The sequence below is a fragment of the Cherax quadricarinatus genome, chromosome 16 (genome assembly GCF_038502225.1).
Source record: "Cherax quadricarinatus isolate ZL_2023a chromosome 16, ASM3850222v1, whole genome shotgun sequence".
In the NCBI taxonomy this organism is placed as follows: domain Eukaryota; kingdom Metazoa; phylum Arthropoda; class Malacostraca; order Decapoda; family Parastacidae; genus Cherax; species Cherax quadricarinatus.
This window is the reverse complement of record NC_091307.1, coordinates 6,005,826-6,021,013: the sequence shown is the minus strand read 5'-3', so window position 1 is coordinate 6,021,013 and position 15,188 is coordinate 6,005,826.

Sequence of the window (15,188 nt, the reverse complement as noted above, 5' to 3'; positions counted from 1 at the left end):
CAAACTGCTAACCACATCAATCATCAAGGCAGTGCACAACTACCCAAGAGCGGATAATTGTGTCCCTCTGCCCCATCATTGCAGGAATCACAGAGGTAGATCCAAGAAAATTTCCACTGAAAACGAGAAAATTTGCGCACAGGTTAGCAAAAAATCGAAGAAGGTAACACAGTGGAAGCAATCACAATAATTACAAGTGACGACACTGTAGCTCCTAAAGATGAGACCACAGCACAAGCACTACGAGACAAGCATCCAACCAGGGACACCATAGCCATCAACAACCCTTAGGATGACCCCATCACTGAACAATTAATTTTGCCAGAATCAGAATTGTGTCATATCCAGCAGGATCTGCAGGAGGTTACACTTGAATTCGACCTCAGCACCCCAAAGAGATGGTAAATCTAGTACTCGGTGCATCTGCATCATTTCTCACCAAGTTAACAACTTTCGTCAACAACTGTCTGGCTGGGCGAATCCCAGAAGAAATTAAGCCTTTCTTTTTTTCAGCCTCACTATGTGCTTTGAAGAAGAAGGATGGGGGAATCAGACAAATTGCGGTTGATAACACTCTTCGCCGTCTCGTTGCCAAAGCAGCAGTAAGAAACATTCCTCAAGAAGTGCCAGTTTTCTCCAGCCACACCAACTGGGCTTTGGGGTCTCTCAAGGTAGTGAAGCCGCAGCTCATGCGGCAAGGGCATAACATCAAGGACCTACCAGAAGACAAGGCCATAGCCAAACTTGATTTTAGAAATGCCTTCAATATGGTGAAAAGAGATGTAGCCTTGCCAGCTGTTCGGGATCGGTTCCCCAGTCTTTTTCCCTTCATTTCAGCCGGTTACAGCATACCCTCAATTCTTTTGTTTGGAGAACATGAAATTCTCTCATCAGAGGGTGTTCAGCAGGGTGACCCACTCGCTCCACTTCTCTTCTGCTTGGCTGTAAGAGAACTAACGTCCGGCCTATGCAGCGAGCTCAACATCTGGTACCTGGATGATGGCACTCTGGCAGGTACTGAAGAGTCCCTGTTAGAGGGCCTACAACTGGTGAAAACACAGGGAGAAGACTTGGGACTCATCCTCAATCCCTCCAAGTGTGAAATCATCACAGCGAACCTGCTAAAAATCAATGCCGTGTGAGGAATCCTCCCAGAAGTCTCTACTACCACTCTGTCCAACAGTACCCTCTTGGGAGCACCGCTGGGTCTCCAGACCATCGACACTGTCCTCAAGGACAAATTGAATGACCTGATGAGATTGGAAGAGAGAATAAGCGATCTTGATGCCCATGATGCTCTGTATCTCCTCACAAGGTGTCTTACTATGCCAAGACTCACTTATTTCCTGAGGTGTGCACCCTCTTTTGAAAACCCAACACTCGACGAATATGACGCACATCTGAGATCAACCTTTAAGGCACTGAACCTGTCAGTAGAGGATCAGCAATGGGATCAGGCAACCCTCCCAGTGCCACTGGGATGTATGAAGGTGTGCAAAGCAACACATGTTGCTTTACCTGCTTTTCTGTCTTCGTGTTTGGCTTCCGGTGCAATTGCCATGAAGATTGTCCCCGAATGCTTCAGAGACGTGGTAGGAGCTCAAGATCCCAAGTTTACTGAAGCAGTGATTCGGTGGGACACCCTTGCAGACTCCTCCCAAAGAACACAAACAGTCCCATTGGGACAAACGGATCATGGAAAAAATTGTCAACACAATGCTCACCAACGTTTCAGGAAAGGACAAAGCTCGTCTCCTGGCAGTGAAGGCACCACACTCAGAAGATTTCCTTTTAGCTTTTCTCAATTCCTCCCTGGGCACTCGATTGGTGTTGCACTCGGATTGGTGTTGATCTCTGCCTAGTCGCCCCCATCATCACCGAACATATGTATATTTGCGGCAGGGTGACAGCTGATCAATTCGGACTTCATGGTCTCGTGTGTCACACAGCAGAAGAGAAGTATAAAAGACATGAGGAGGTCAATGACATCATAAAGAGAAGCCTCGCCACAGCCCGTTGCCCAGCTCAACGGGAACCCCTAGTGCAGAGGTCTGAAGGAAGTCAAAAGCGTCCTGATGGAGCCACTATGCTAGCCTGGAAGGATGGAAAGCAGATTGCCTGGGACTACACCTGTGCTGCCACATTGGCAGACACCTACTTGCCATACTCCGGAGCTGAAAGGGATGGAGTTGCCAGTCACAGGGAGACCCAGAAGATCCGCAAATATGAAGACCTTCCCCCTTGCTGTAACTTCACCCCAATAGACTCTTGGAGCATGGGGCAAGTGTGCTCTAAAGTTCCTAATAGAGCTGGGTGAAAAGCTCATCATAGAAACCAAGGACCACAGGGCGACCAGCTTCCTCTTTCAGAGACTCAGTGTTGCGATCCAGAGAGGAAATGCCTGCAGCATTATGGGCACGTGGCCCACCGCCGGGGAGCTGGACGAAGTATTCGAGATGTAGCTCTGAGTTACCTATGTTGTTTTACTTTCTATCATATTTTTGTGATTGTTTTGTCAATGTATTTTGTCTTTAAATAAAATATTATATATAAAATATAGGGGGTGGTAGGAGAAAATTCTCAAACAGCTTCAGGGAGGACTTTGAGTTTTCCCTGAAGCTAGATTATTCTTTTCTCTGAGGATGAGGGTCCCTATAACAGTTCTAGAGGTGGTACCTCCCTATATTTAATATATATATATATATATATATATATATATATATATATATATATATATATATATATATATATATATATATATATATATATATATATATGGTTTAGAAAGACACGTAAGCAAACACTATAACATATTTATTAGAAAACGTTTCGGTCCTGGGACCTTGATCAAGGTCCCAGGACCGAAACGTTTTCTAATAAATATGTTATAGTGTTTGCTTACGTGTCTTTCTAAACCAACTTGTCGGTATTTATTACCAAGGTTTATTCCATATATATATATATATATATATATATATATATATATATATATATATATATATATATATATATATATATATATATATATATATATATATATTTATAATAACTTTTCCTTGTCCCACAAATTACCTTAACTAATTTTCCATTCTCCTCTTATTCATCTTAGTTCTTACTTTAGTCTACTCTAACCTCGATCCACCATCTTCCTATTCCTTTCCCCTTCTCATTTTTTCTCCCTATCCCATCTCTTTCACCCAGGATCTTCTACCTCTTCACCGCTGACTCGTTGTTTCTCACCACTCATATGTAGAAGAATCGTTCTGAATAACCCTGCGGTCGTTTGGGTGAAATTTTGCACCATGCTTCTATATCGGTCTGGGAGGCCTGGTCATAGACAGGGCAGCGGGGGCGATGATCCTCGAAACAGTTAACAAATTTAAATAGGTACGAGGCCTCTTGTTATTGTTATGTCCTTCTAAAATGCATATTTCTGTCTACCCTGTCTTTGCCCTTCAGGGCTTTTGTATATACTTCAGATGTATTGATGGTAATGATGAATACTAGACTCATGTTGCAGGACAAGGTTTCATGGGGGACATTGTTCCAATAATTTTTTTTTTTTTTTTTTTTTTTTTTTTTTTTTTTTTTTTTTTTTTTTTTTTTTTTTTTTCAGGATGTATCTTGTTTTCGATACTGATCATATTCCTTCTCGTAATTGGTTTCTCCCTTGAGAGATTCTAGAGAAGCTGTACGAAGTGAAGGTGTAAATTTTAGTATCTTTCTTGTTCATTAACTTAATTATGCATTTGTAATAACCCACTCGTTTTTTATGTCTAAAAACCAAATATATTTTAGAACATATTATATCAGTGTCAATGCTCCTTAACAAAGACATCAGTAGAAATGAATTCTTTTGTACCATCTCGAGTTTCACTCTGTGAGGTTTTTGAGACTGATGCTTCTTACTCAGGAAGGGGTCACAAAACGAGGTTAAAATTAGTCTGAGGTAGTTTCTCTTGGTTTATGAATATCCTTGGGCTGCGGATGTTATTCTTGGAGGATGCTGATGCCTGTTCTGAGAATCACAGGTAAGAGGAGCGTATATGTTAAAGTTAGTGTAGTACTGATAAGTAGGAGAATAGAGTGAACAGATAATGAGGCAAGAGGAGAATAGAGATAGGCAAGAGTATAGCAGGTGATGAAGCAATGTGTCATACTGGGCATATGATTCCGCTGCCATATGTTTGATCTGAGAGCCACCTCCTCATCCTCTTTTTCGGTGATGTTTGTAGTATCTTGGCTTCTCAGTATGCACGCCGTCTTCAGAGAAAATACAATGATCGTGAATCCCATACTTGAAGCTGGATAGTTAACATAAGAACATAAGAATGGAGGAACACTGCAGAAGGCCCACTGGCCCATACAAGGCAGGTCCTTATCAAAACGACCTCTACCCAAAGCAACCCAAGAATTAACTCCCGTACCCAACGACATTAATCAAACCCAGCCCCTCCCACTCATACATTTGTCCAATCCCTTCCCAAGCCACCCAAGGTCCCAGCCTCCATCACCCAACTGGGAAGATTAAGAACATGAGAAGAAGAACACAAGAAATGAGGAAAACTGCAAAAGGCCTACTGGCCCATACATGGCAGGTCCATGTCAGAACCAACCTATTAACAAAAATATTTGCCCAACCCATTCCCAGAGCCACCCAAGCAACAAGCCCCGACAACCCTCCCCCTCCTATCAATGTGTAAGTCCCGCTCAAATCCATCCCTTCTCACTCATAGAATACAGAAAGAAGGAACACTGCAGCAAGCCAACCGGCCCACACCAGGCAGGTCTCCCGCAAACCCAGACCCACAAACAAAACCACCTGCCCAACCCACCTACTCCATCCATGGAATAAGCTTTGATAACCAGGGCACTATTAAAGAGGGTACTGAGGGAGCTGAAGTACCTGGTCCATCACCAGGGTACTGAAGCACCTGGTCCATCACCAGGGCACTGAGGGAGCTGAATAACCTGGTCCATCACCAGGGCACAGAGGGAACTGAAGCACTTGGTCCATCACCAGGGCACTGAGGGAGCTGAAGCACCTGGTCCATCACCAGGGCACAGAGGGAACTGAAGCACTTGGTCCATCACCAGGGCACTGAGGGAGCTGAAGCACCTGGTCCATCACCAGGGCACCGAAGGAACTGAAGCACCTGGTCCATCACCAGGGCACTGAGGGAGCTGAAGAACCTGGTCCATCACCAGGGTACTGAGGGAACTGAAGCACCTGGTCCATCACAAGGGCACCGAGGGAGCTGAAGTACATGGTCCATCACCAGGGCACTGAGGGAGCTGAAGCACCTGGTCCATCACCAGGGCACCGAGGGAGCTGAAGCACCTGGTCCATCACCAGGGCACCGAAGGAACTGAAGTACCTGGTCCATCACCAGGGCACCGAGGGAACTGAAGCACCTGGTTCATCACCAGGGCACCGAGGGAACTGAAGCATATGGTCCATCACCAGGGCACCGAGGGAACTGAAGCACCTGGTCCATCACCAGAGCACCGAGGGAGCTGAAGCACCTGGTCCATCACCAGGGCACCGAGGGAACTGAAGCACCTGGTCCATCACCAGGGCACTGAGGGAGCTGAAGCACCTGGTCCATCACCAGGGCACCGAGGGAACTGAAGCACCTGGTCCATCACCAGGGCACTGAGGGAGCTGAAGCACCTGGTCCATCACCAGGGCACCGAGGGAACTGAAGCACCTGGTCCATCACCAGGGCACCGAGGGAACTGAAGCACCTGGTCCATCACCAGGGCACCGAGGGAACTGAAGCACCTGGTTCATCACCAGGGCACCGAGGGAACTGAAGCATATGGTCCATCACCAGGGCACCGAGGGAACTGAAGCACCTGGTCCATCACCAGAGCACCGAGGGAGCTGAAGCACCTGGTCCATCACCAGGGCACCGAGGGAACTGAAGCACCTGGTCCATCACCAGGGCACTGAGGGAGCTGAAGCACCTGGTCCATCACCAGGGCACCGAGGGAACTGAAGCACCTGGTCCATCACCAGGGCACCGAGGGAACTGAAGCACCTGGTCCATCACCAGGGCACCGAGGGAACTGAAGCACCTGGTTCATCACCAGGGCACCGAGGGAACTGAAGCATATGGTCCATCACCAGGGCACCGAGGGAACTGAAGCACCTGGTCCATCACCAGAGCACCGAGGGAGCTGAAGCACCTGGTCCATCACCAGGGCACCGAGGGAGCTGAAGCACCTGGTCCATCACCAGGGCACTGAGGGAGCTGAAGCACCTGGTCCATCACCAGGGCACCGAGGGAGCTGAAGCACCAGGTCCATCACCAGGGCACCGAGGGAGCTGAAGCACCTGGTCCATCACCAGGGCACCAAGGGAACTGAAGCACCTGGTCCATCACCAGGGCACCGAGGGAGCTGAAGCCAAAAGCCTGCTCAGCACTAACGCCTCTCGCTCATAAGAGCACAAGAAAAAAAAATACTGCAGCAGGCCAGGCGGCCAACGCTAGGCAGATCCCCCTTAATTAAACCCAAAACCAGACCCACAAACGAGAACACCTGCCCAACCCACTTTCCACTCCATCCTTGGTGCTCGTTGTGACATTCCCAGCAGAACACCCACACTCGCCAGGCAGCACCGAAAATGGGTTCGAAGTCTCCACAGCAGGCCTCCGGGTCCCCACTGCTTCAGCCTCTCCAACAGTCCCCCCGATCCCCAGCCCGGCCCCACGCTGCCCGGCCACCGACCAAGCTCCCCTCCCAACCCGGGGAGCCACAACAGGAGGACCACCTCGAATCCTCCTGCTCTCGTCCGTCAATCGCCGCATCTCGTGCTCAGCAACCACAAGCTCATCCCTCAGCCGCTGGCAAAGTTGCTAAAGAGAGAGCACCCCGGTTCAGATTCCCAGAGAGCACACAAACAGGTCCTCACAGAGCTAAGCACACGTCATTTAGTTCAAAACACACTAACTACACTACACGAGGGCCATTAATGATTTATATTGCTTTGCAATTATTTTCGGATTATATTAGTTGCCTCCTTCATGAAATGGAATTATCCCGTCAAGTCTGAAGACAAAACCATAGTTTGTAAATCAAGCTTTAGTGAAACAACGTTTCTTTGTCCTACTGAAAGCGTTATCAGTTGGTCATGAACTGATAAAGCTGTACACAAAGAAATGTCTCATTGAAGGCTTGTTCAGCATCATGTATCTCAGTTCTCGTTTACATGCTTTTTATCCTCTTGTGATGGCGATGAAAAGAAAGGTGGATATATTAGTCCATAATATTATGCACGTTCACGACACAACCTTCATAATGTAAAAGGATAGCCACAGCATTTATGCAGTCTCTAAATGCACGAGCATGACCCCATACGCCGCAGTGTCCATGCATTAACCAGTACCAATAACAGATACCCTGTGATGGCATATCTCAGCTCTGTGTAGATACCATGAGACTGAATATCCCAGCTCCATTCAAATACCCTGAGATGGCACATCTCAGTGCTGTGCAGGTGCCCTGGGAAGACACAAACCAGTTTCGTGCAAATGCCCTAAGATGGTACATCTTAGCTTCATGCAAATGCCCTGTGATTACACATTTCAGTTGCATGTAGATGCTCTGGGATGACACATCTCAGGTGTATGCAGAAGCCTTGAGATTACACGTCTCAGCTCCAAGCAGATGCTCTGGTGCACTAAAACAAATTAATGGCAAATTTATCTGTCACTGAGCTAAAATTTGGGAATGATCAGGAAAGTTGTGGAGCTTCATTTTTTTTATTTTTTGTTTGTCTCCGTTCATTTAATATTTTTATTTACCTAATTTTCTTCCTCTCTCTCTCTCTCTCTCTCTCTCTCTCTCTCTCTCTCTCTCTCTCTCTCTCTCTCTCTCTCTCATTCTCTCTCATTCTCTCTCTCTCTCTCTCTCTCTCTCTCTCTCTCTCTCTCTCTCTCTCTCTCTCTCCCCCTCTCTCTCTCTCTCTCTCTCTCTCACCCTTTCTCAGATAGCCTGTTATCATTTCTTTACAAATTTTTTTATATAAACCTCTCTCCTTAACTTGCATACAAAAAATTATATCTCATCCCTGAATGTATTTCCTAACATTTCCTTATAATGGTCTTACTGTTCTAGCTTCCTTCTAATTTTCTCCCCATCATATCAACTCTTTTATCTTTCATCCTTCCATTATTAGCATTTTCTTACTTTAATTCACTCTTTCTTTCCTCCCTCTCTAACTTCTATCCTTCCTTTCTTCTTTCCTTCCGTTCTCCATTTGTTTCGTCTTCTTCTTCTCCATTTCTCCCTATATTTGTCATCTTATAATGACCAGCATCCAACATTAGATAGAGGCTAGCAAATGCGTGTCATTTTAGTGCCTGTTTTAACTCAGTAGAGGTCAGGGATACAAAGCACTCGTGAGGGCTAGGCGAACCGCCCATGAAATCCAGGGCCATGAGCCACCTGAGAAGACTAGGACAATGGAGCACCTTCGAGGGCAGGGACCACCGTCCACAACTTTTCTGTTCACGTAAATTAGCGTGGCATCCACCGAGTAAGTTACTTTTAGTCGGTGTTCATCACACAACCACACACCCTGTATTCACTCCATAATCAGCCAAAGCCCGGTAGCTTATTTGCCACTTTAGATATTGGGGTCCCAACGTCTACGTCGAAGATAAACTGCCAGTTATAAACGTCAGTCAATTAAGTGTTGAACTCCAGACAAGTTGACTTTATATCAACACTCAAATCTGAAGATTAGTTTCACACTAGGTTCAGACTGATTATCACATACTGGGGTGGGTCTCTGTCAGTGAGTGTACTCATTCTTGCTCGCTCTTTATTATGTGACTCACAAGTATGGTATTTGCTAATTTTATGTCATATACTGTAAATATCGTTCATATTTGTATCTGTTGCTGGTGGTGTGAATACAGTGGAACCTCGGTGTTCAAATGTACCGGACCTCGAATAAACCGGAGTTCGAAAAAATTGACCTGGTCCTTGAACGTTTTTCTGGAGCCCGAACGCGCTGACTCGTTTAAGATTCAGTGTAAAAAAAAAACTTTACAGGAAAGCCCTGTTTTAGAAGTGCTTTGAAGTGACCTCCGACACTAACCTAACTCTCAGAGACGTTTGGAGGAGTCAGTTCAACATCCTTCAGCGTGTGAGGTTGATAATTAAAGCCTGGGAAATACTGCTTCGGACAATGAATTTTTCGCAGTTCGAACACCACCGGCGTTCCATTGAATACGGATCCTCAAAAAATAACCTCTGTTAACCATCGCCTTTGGTGGTAATCTATCTTACGCCCACAGGTGCCACAGGCCTTCTGATTATACCTGTGCTATAATTATTTTTGTTCGTTTACTCCGGAGTGAGGGACTGATAGAATATTTGCTTATTTTGAGAAATGATTATATATATATATATATATATATATATATATATATATATATATATATATATATATATATATATATATATATATATATATATATATATATATATATATATGTCGTGCCGAATATGTAAAACTGGTCAATTAGCAAGAACTCATTGAAAATTAAATCCTTTCTAAAAATTTCTCTTAAACGTTTAAAGATATATTTTTTTCATTAATGTTGATGTAAAAATTTATAATTTTGCACCAAAAGGAACTTAGAAAACTTACCTAACCTTATTATAACATGAACAATTTATTTTAGCCTAACCCAACTAAATATATTTTAGATTTGTTTACAGTAATTTAATACTAAACAAACACAGTGAAATATATTTTTTTTCGTTAGGTTCAGAATGATTTTGGCGAAATTATTGCATACACAAATTTTCACTTGTCCTATATGGCAAGATGAGCGTTGCTATTTAAGCCAAAATGGCAAGTTCTGCCTATTCGGCACGACATATATATATATATATATATATATATATATATATATATGTGTGTGTGTATGTATGTATCATATTATACAGATGGCTATTGCCAAACAAGAAATGGTATTAATGCAACAGAGTTGTGCAATAATTCAATTATCTACCTGTAGTGAAAAAATATTTCGATGCAATAATATAAAATGTTTAATAAATATAATCACAATAACGAGATTGAAATTAAAAAAAAGGGGAATAGTGGTATGTTAAGAATTTTGAAAAATAGAATGACAAGGGGAGAAAATTAAAATGAATCTGTAATTTTGTTATATGTGAATAAAAATAATAAATCTAATAATTCTCCTTCATTTTATTTTTGTATTTATGGGGAAACATTAAACACTCGTATATGGACAGCTGGTGCTAGTATGTAGCCATGCCAAGGCCAGCTGATACTAATATGTGGCCATGTCAGAGCCAGCTGGTGCTGGTATGTAGTCATGTCAAAGCCAGCTGGTGCTGGTATGTGGCCATGTTACAGCCAGCTGGCGCTGGTACATGGCTATGTCAAGGCCAGCTGGTGCTGGTATGTGTGGTCAGTTGCAAAAAGGGTGAGGATAATTTGGTGTGGTGATTGTGGGTCTCAGAAAGACTTGTGGGTCCTGGTTTTGTCATCAGTTCTGTTCCCGACACCACCTCACTCTCTCTTTCTCTCTCTCTCTTTCTCTCTCTTTCTCTCTCTCTCTTTCTCTCTCTCCTTCTAATCTACATCTTGCTTCTCCTCCTCCCTCTGTATCATTTATACCATAATCCTTTCCAGTTAACCATGCCTTCTATTTAGCTTCCTACCCTTAGACAGAAATAGGGATGTGCCAAAGTATCGGTATTGGCAGGTATCGGCTACTTTTTATGGTATCGGTCTAAAAACTTGTGTGCTAAAAATATCCACCCTAACACTCTGTTTCACTATTGTGAAAGTTGCTCAAACACTTACATAAATGCACACACACAAACACACATAGGAGAGAACACAGACACACACTCAGGCACACACTATCGACAAGTGCCTTTAACAACCAGTAACTAACACAACAAGCCAAGTAATGAGTAATAACATTATCATCTCAGAGAAATTAGGTTATTTAACCTTGCTGTCTTATTTGAAACCCTTTGTGCGATAAGTTCTTCCTTAAGTACTGAACATAGTCATTATAATTTTAAAAATGAAGAGAAATATAGGAAAAGTATCGGTACACTTCTCTCCCTCCTTCCATGGATAAAGGAAAGGAGTCTAATAGGAGAAGGAAAAGATAGCTACAGTTTCATGAGTCAAACGTTCTTCAACAGAAGAGTAAGAATAATATTCAGTTCTCCACTATACAGGTAGATGAGATATCCCAGTTGGAAAATCAGTGACTCAAAAAGACTAAGCCTAATATATAAGGATATTTCGCTCACAGTGAGATTTTATCAGTTACTTAAGAAAACCCGAAAAAAGCGATTTGTTGCAAAATAAAAAGCTAATCTGGTGTGTTTTTGATAACTCTTTTGTCGGTCACAATCATGAATGTCCTGTATGAAACCCGGCCTTGGTAATACACAGAGAACATTCACTGTCTGCAGAGAAACGGGAAAACATTTCAACCTTTGTGGTCGCCTCAAAGCACCCTGAGTGAATTCTCTGGAACGAGAGAGAGAGAAGTACTCAATGCCAGGTCCACTGCTGAATATATATATATATATATATATATATATATATATATATATATATATATATATGTATATATATATATATATTGGACAAAGATACAATTGGGAGGAGAACACAGATAACAACTCAGAGCTACATCTCGAATACTTCGTCCAGCTCCTCGGCGGTGGGCCGCGTGCTCAGAATGCTGCAGGCATTTCCTCTCTGGATCGCAACATTGAGTCTCTGAAAGAGGAAGCTAGGCGCCCTGTGGTCCCTGGTTTCTATGATGAGTTTTTCACCCAGCTGTTTGAGAAACTTTAGAACACACTTGCCCCATATATATATATATATATATATATATATATATATATATATATATATATATATATATATATATATATATATATATATATATATATATGGGGCAAGTGTGCTCATATATATATACGTGTGTGTGTGTGTGTGCATGTATTATATTTACATCAGTGTGTAGAGACCTGGCGCTGAGTACTTTAAAATGGAATAAATTATAAGATACACCTCTCACTCTCGTTCCAGAGAATTCACCCAGAGTACTTTGAGGCAACCTCAAGGGTTGAAATATTTTCACGTTTCTCTGCAGTCAGTGAATGTTCTCTGTGTATTACCAAGGCTGGATACCATATATATATATATATATATATATATATATATATATATATATATATATGGACCTTGTGTCTAAGAATCCATTCTTCTGTCCACCTAAATCGTAAACTTAAATTTACTTATAACTGCGAACTTATTTTTTTTCAGTTAGTGTAGTTTGCTTAATTAAAAGTTATATTGTTTCTCCATGAAACAAACGAAAATCGTATAGACACCTCGCTCCTGAGTAGCATACTCCATCCTCCTCTATTTCACTGCTAGCACACTCCATCCTCCATTTCATTGCTAGTACACTCCCTCATCTTCCACCTCACTACTAGCACACTCCATTCTCCGTTCCATTCCTAACACACACCTTCCTCCTTCATTCCACTCCTAGCACACACTCTAGTTCTCCATTCCACTCCAGTCATAGCAGACACTCTCCTCCATTCCACTCCTACAACACTCCTCCATTCCACTCCTAGCACACACCTTCCTCCTCTCCTTTATTATTCACCTTAGTTTTCTTTTCCGTATTAACTGCAGCAGTAGTAGTTGTAGTAATATTAGTAAAATTAGTAATGTTTAATTAATATTATTAAAACTAATACTATTACTACTAATGACATTGAAAATTCCTGAAAGGTAATGTGTTTTAATAATATATTCGTAGTTTATTATTTTTAATAATCACTTTTAAAAATTATTAGAAGCAAGGATGTCAATTAACATTTTTGAATACATAATGCACTATATTGCATATGAGTTGTAATTATTATAATAATAACAATAATTGATTTTTATTATTATTATTATTAATGCTATTGTTATTATTATTATTATTATTATTATTATTATTGCTATTGTTATTATTATTATTATTTTTATTATTATTATTCTTTGTTCTTATAATTTTAAATATTTTACATATTATCACTCCATTATATCTTCGTTACTGAATATATATATTTTTTTCATTAATTATAAAAAAAAACGTTTAATCGTAAGGTTTGTATTAAAACGGTTTACCTTAAAGGCCCAATAAAAACTAATGCTTCATTATTATTCTCGAGTAAAACGCCTCGATAACAAACGCCTGTTAGCACTTGAGAGTTGTACTCAGCAGACAGCCTCTGTGTGGACTCTGAACTCCTCTGCTGTCTATTTTTCCCATGTACTCCCATGTACTTCATTGATCAAAAAAAAAATCTATGCTAGGAAAAATGATTTTTTAACCATGAAGGCCAGGGAAAACTGAGGTAAAATAGTTTACCCTAATGGAAGGAAAAATCTAAGCAAGGCAAGATGGTTTACCCTAATGACCAGGAAAAACGGACCTGAATGTAAATGTACCGCTCCATGCAGCAAGGGGCCATAATTGCGATTGGAAACGATTAAATCTGCAAAAAAATATCGCTAGCGGTGGGATTCCTAATGCAATATATTACACACACACACTAATTATATATATATATATATATATATATATATATATATATATATATATATATATATATATATATATATATATATAAACAGCACTGCACTAGCCAAGGAGTCAAACCCATGCTGTTTTGGCCCGCCTCATGATGAGAGCAAACGCATGACGCTTTACACCACTAGACCTACATGCGTTTTCTCTCACCATGAGGCGGGCGAAAACAGCATGGGTTCGACTCCTTGGCTAGTGCAGTGTTGTTATTGATCATTACCATATATATATATATATATATATATATATATATATATATATATATATATATATATATGTCGTGCCGAATATGTAAAACTGGTCAATTAGCAAGAACTCATTTAAAATTAAGTCCGTTCTAAAATTTTCTCTTATACGTTTAAGGATTTATATTTTTCATTAATGTTGATGTAAAAATTTATATTTTTGCACCAAAAGGAACTTAGAAAACTTACCTAACCTTATTATAACAAGAGCAATTTATTTTAGCCTAACCCAACTAAATATATTTTAGATTTGTTTACAGTAATTTAATACTAAACAAACACAGTGAAACGTATTTTTTTCGTTAGGTTCAGAATGATTTTGGCGAAATTATTGCATACACAAATTTTCACTTGTCCTATATGGCAAGATGAGCGTTGCTATTTAAGCCAAGATCGCAAGTTCTGCCTATTCGGCACGACATATATATATATATATATATATATATATATATATATATATATATATATATATATATATATATATATATATATATATATATATATATATATAGAGAGAGAGAGAGAGAGAATCACAAACCTGTATAACGTATAAGGAAAGGGAGGCAATCAGATTTCACCGAAGTAGGGGGAAGCTCCAATTCCTTGGAACAAGAATTCCCTTCACCGGCGTCCAGCCACCTCCGTAGGAGGGATAAAAAGTTAGCATTTCATTCCGTAGAATGAAACAGTATTAGCAGCACCGTTGTATTAAACAGTCTCTTAGTCATTTGAACTAAACGGTATTAACGGCACCATTTCTATTAAACAGTCCCATCGTTCTTTGAATAAAACAGTAAGAATTAACCGTACCGTTGTGTTAAACAGTCTCGCCATCTGTTGAATGAAACAGTATTAACAGGAAATGCATATTTACCCTGGTTTTTAATTAGAATGAGTAACATTATCTGCTCTAGACAGGCGAGGCTCTAGTTTCATTTACCAATTAACAGAGCACAAAAGTGTGAGGTCAGCCCACATTCAACGTTCAGGGCCACACTCAATGTTCAGGGCCACACTCAATGTTCAGGGCCACACTCAATGTTCAGGGGTACACTCAACATTCAGGGTCACACTCAATGTTCAGGGGTACGCTCAACATTCAAGGCTACATTCAACAATCAGGGCCACACTCAATGTTCAGGGGTACACTCAACGTTCAGGGGAATACTCAGTGTTCATGGGTACATTCAACGTTCAGGGTCACACTCAACGTTCAGATGTACACTCAACGTTCAGGGCCATGCTCAACGTTCAGGACCAC